The following is a 4,445-nucleotide window of genomic DNA, read 5'->3' as shown; positions in this document are numbered from 1 at the left end:
TAATACTCATCTGTGTTATCTAAGTAGGTCTTTTATGGAGGAATTCTGGGCGGTCTAAATCTTCAAGGACCATCATCCCTAGAGCAGAGAGCTTTGCCTCTTTTGGAATAGAAGACGTCATCTCATACAGTGATTTACCTTGTGCAGTGAGCTAATGCCATGTATTTTAGAACTCCAATCAGGACATTTCTTCCCAGTGCCCTGGTTCCCTGAAGCCCTAGCAAAATTTAGATCATTTAGAATTATAATGAGCAGAATTTGCTTCTAGCTATGTTGAAGACAGATTGATCAGACCTTCAAAACAACCTGAGATACTGCTTCCTTTATGTTCTGTGTTTGTCATGATGGTTGGAGGAAAACTTGCATGAAATAGGAAATATGGCTTTTCTAGGACCTGGGCATTACATTGGTAACTTTCTTCCAGATACTGAGATCAGATTAGTAACTTGCAAAATACCATAGACATCTGGAGTGATTTCTGAGAAGACAGAATTTTAACACTAGAAACCACTGCATTAGAACAACTCATTGCCGTATCTCTAAGGAGAAATAAATTGAACTAAAAAGTCAGCCGATGTCATATTCTGGTTCTTAAAGCCATATAGGCTACTTTGTATTGTGATAAATTTCAAGGATATTAAAATCTAGTTATGGATAAAAGCAAAACTAAAGCAAGGGAATTGGGAGATGATTCAGCAGTTAGGCATATATATTTATGTAGAGGACAGGAATTCACCCAGGTTAGACAGTTCATAACCACTTATAACAACACTCCAGGGAGAACTAATGCTTCTGACTTCTGCACTCACCTGTGCATATACCCTCATATGAATGATTATGTAAAACAAATCTTTAAAAGACCCAACAAGAAGACAGAGTACTTGATAAATTAAATGTATTGTTTGCTTTTCTGGAATGAGCTCACCTTACACTCAACCCTCATTGTTTCTTGTTCCATTCTGTCCAGTTTCCATCCCAGCAGGGCATCCTGATGTAGCAGTTGCAATTGCAAGTGTGAGATGAGCTCTGTGGGATGCTCCCTGTGAGAGTGTGACAGAGGGGTATCCTAAGCTATTACTTGATTCTTCTGCATGAAAGATGTAGACTGAGTGCACTGAGAAGAGAAGGGATATTATTACCATCAAAGGAAGGGTAAGCCATTATTGAAGTCAGATGTGGTTACAGTGGGACATATTTGTATATGGTGAGTAAAATTGGCTAGAAAGTATAATTTTTAACTGTAATTTTAATGGATTTTATACACAAGTACTATATTTACATTATATTTTGTTCCCTACTTTCATCTCTTTTTATGTTTCCCTACTCACTCTCAAATTTATGACATCTTTTATAATTTTTGATATGCATATTTACATATATACACATATATTTCCCACTGAGTCCATGTAATGTTGCAGTTATGAGCATGCTTTTAGGGTGACAACTTGAGAATGGAAACCTATCAAGGAGCTCATCCCTGGAGAAGGTAGATTCTTTTCCTAGCAGCCATTGATTGCCTGCAGCTGTTCATATGGAGACAGGGTTTTGTGAAATTTCCCTTATTTGATTTGCTATGTCAACTGGCAATAATTTTAGTGAGGATCCAACTGAAAAATAAGGTAAGATATTTCAGGAAAACCAAATCCCATGAAATAAATCTGATGCATGCTACTGTGCAATTTAATTGATTCTTTTTTCGGACCCTGGTTGTGATCTTAAATTGTCAGGCACCATTATTGTATATCACAGAGAAATGTAGAGAAATAAGATGTGAGTTGTGGCTTGGTTTCACCAGAGAGGCATGGCATTTGCACTGTCATCTTAATTCAAGAAGGTTGGGTTGACACTAGATCTGTCTTTTCTCTGGGGATGTAAGTGGCTATATCAAGACTTACTTAGGCAATAAGCTAAATTTATTTTCTAAATTTGGGGACATGTCTTATTTTTCCTGAAGATGTTATGAGAATTTCCAAGCAGCCCCATTGTTCAAGGACCAGATGAAAGCAGCAGTTTGCCAGAATTTAAATTTCCCTTCACAGCAGCCAGTGGCAGGCATGTGCCTTTTGTGGATGCAAAGACATTTTTAAAATAGAATGAGAATGTTTTCAAGGCAGCTTTAGAGGAAAAAAAAATCAGAGCTAAAAGTGACCTAAACATCTTGTGAATAATTCTTTCTTTTTATGTTTAGTGATTGGCACTTGGCAGTGGTGACATTCTCGGGAATTAATGATCCTGCAGAAGAATTGAAAGCAAAGCTATCCTCCCGTGCTATCTCTGAGAACTTCTGACTATCCGTTAAAAGATTTTCCCCATAAACTGAGAGATAAGATGACAGAGATAGACTTTTAGGTTTTCCTTCCCGCCTGTTGGTAAGTAGGCAGATATGTGTGAGAGCTGATATCCAGAAGCAATTGATTCATTTTTGATTTGAATCCTTATCAAGAGCTCAATTAATAGCCTGCTAAATCTGAACTTGCACCATTATATTTCCTGGACCATTGCTAAACACTTAAGGAGTTTCAATTATTTTTTATAGGAAAACCTGAATAATGTAAGTATTGACTCATTTAGATTTAAATTTTGGTTATTGGAAATAGTAAGGCATCCAGGCACTTTCAATTTTGCTTGTGAGTGGCTGCTGAATCATCATGAGATGGCTTTTTAAAGATATCCTATAAAAAGTTTCTAGCACTGTTATATGAGGTAGCACTAAAAGCCATGCTATGCTGTAATTGTGTGTAAAACAGTTTAAATCTCTTTCAGTGTGGGCTTCATAAAGGAAAGTGAAAAACCAAGACTTGTGTTCTCCTTGATACTTTGACCTTGAGCAATTCCCTACTCCTTGTTTCAGAACCCAAGAATCTTTGAGACAGAAGTACATACAATTTGCAGAACTGGTTGGATGCAGCAACCTGTCATGATGCCAGTCAGAGTCTCCCAGAGGTGAGACCTGTACAAAATACTGACTGACAGCTAAAACTCCTGTCTGAGCCAGCCTGGCCATCCTTGCTGCTGCTTGTTATCTGAACTGCTGCAGCCGTTCAGCAGTCTAATCTATCCTCAGGACCCAATGTCTTGTGTAGGATACAAAAAGAGTGTTTTACAGTTCCAAATTGGAGTAGACTCATATACGTTTGGCCTTCAAAGATGATTAATGACTACCATAAGATACCTAAACTTTCTCTCTAGCCACTATAACCCCTTTGCTGTTTTTTTTCCACTTCTAAAGCACTTCAGTAATCTCTGATAGAATGCAAAGTGTTCAACAATATCGCTCACTATAGAAATCTTTTTCTAAAGAAATTATGCATTAATCTTAAGTACAAATATATTCTTAGCTTACAAACATTATTATTGTATTTAAAGTAATGGTTACAAAATAATGTCTCCCTGGGAATCAGACAGTCTAGGCTCTGGTCTGCCCTGAAGAGGAAGGGTGGGCACACACAGAGTACTTTGATAAACAGGCCTTTCCCTCTCTCTCTTTCTCAAGGCTGCACACACATTATTTCTCTGAAGATGGAGCCAGAGATATTTCAGAAAGACAGCAGAGTTTATGAGAAAAGCCAGGGAGATAAACTCCTATCTTTTCTGGGTAGAACTGATAAGCCATGTTTTTCTGCTTGCCATTCTGGAATAGACCATCTGCAGCTCATTAGCTATCCACAGCTATCATTCACTTCAATTAATTGAAAGAATTAAAGTACATCTTAAAGATAAAAATACATCAACTTTGTCCCCTGTTTTCTTGAGAATCAGCATCATATTGAGCTGCATTCAAATACAAAGACACATGACTTTATTTAAAATCTTTTGTCTTGATGGTGTAACCATTCTTTTATTTCCCAGTTTTATTGAGACTGAAAAATGTGAGTTCTTCTTGCCACCCATATCCTTCCGCCTAGCTCCTTCTGTCTCTGCTTGTCTCTGTCTTTCTTCCTAGATTGCTTCCACCAGCTCCCTCAGAACTGATGTCAATCATATTGTTTTGGGTCATCATCAAATACAGTGGAGAACAGTGCTTACATGTTGAATATTATAAATTGAATTCCTAAAAAAAAATAGATTCCTTGTAGCACCAAGGAAAATAAATTGATACGCTAAATATTTGTAGCAGTTTTAAGTAGCTTAGCTTTTATTTTGAATTGGTCCAACTTCTGATAATTTTGTAGCACACTTCTCTAATTTCACTATGTTTTTAAAAAATTTTTATTAGACATTTTCTTCATTTACATTTCAAATAGTGTCCCAAATGTCCCCTATATCCTTCCCTTGCCCTACTCCCCTACCCACTCACTCCCACTACTTGGCCCTGGCATTCCCCTGTACTGGGGCATATAAAGTTTGCAAGACCAAGGGGCCTCTCTTCCCAATGATGACCGACTAGGCCATCTTCTGCTACATATGCAGCTAGAGACACGAGCTCTGGGGGTACTGATTAGTTC

Source organism: Mus pahari, chromosome 13 (genome assembly GCF_900095145.1).
Source record: "Mus pahari chromosome 13, PAHARI_EIJ_v1.1, whole genome shotgun sequence".
Classification (NCBI taxonomy): Eukaryota; Metazoa; Chordata; class Mammalia; order Rodentia; family Muridae; genus Mus; species Mus pahari.
This window is presented reverse-complemented; position numbering follows the sequence as displayed.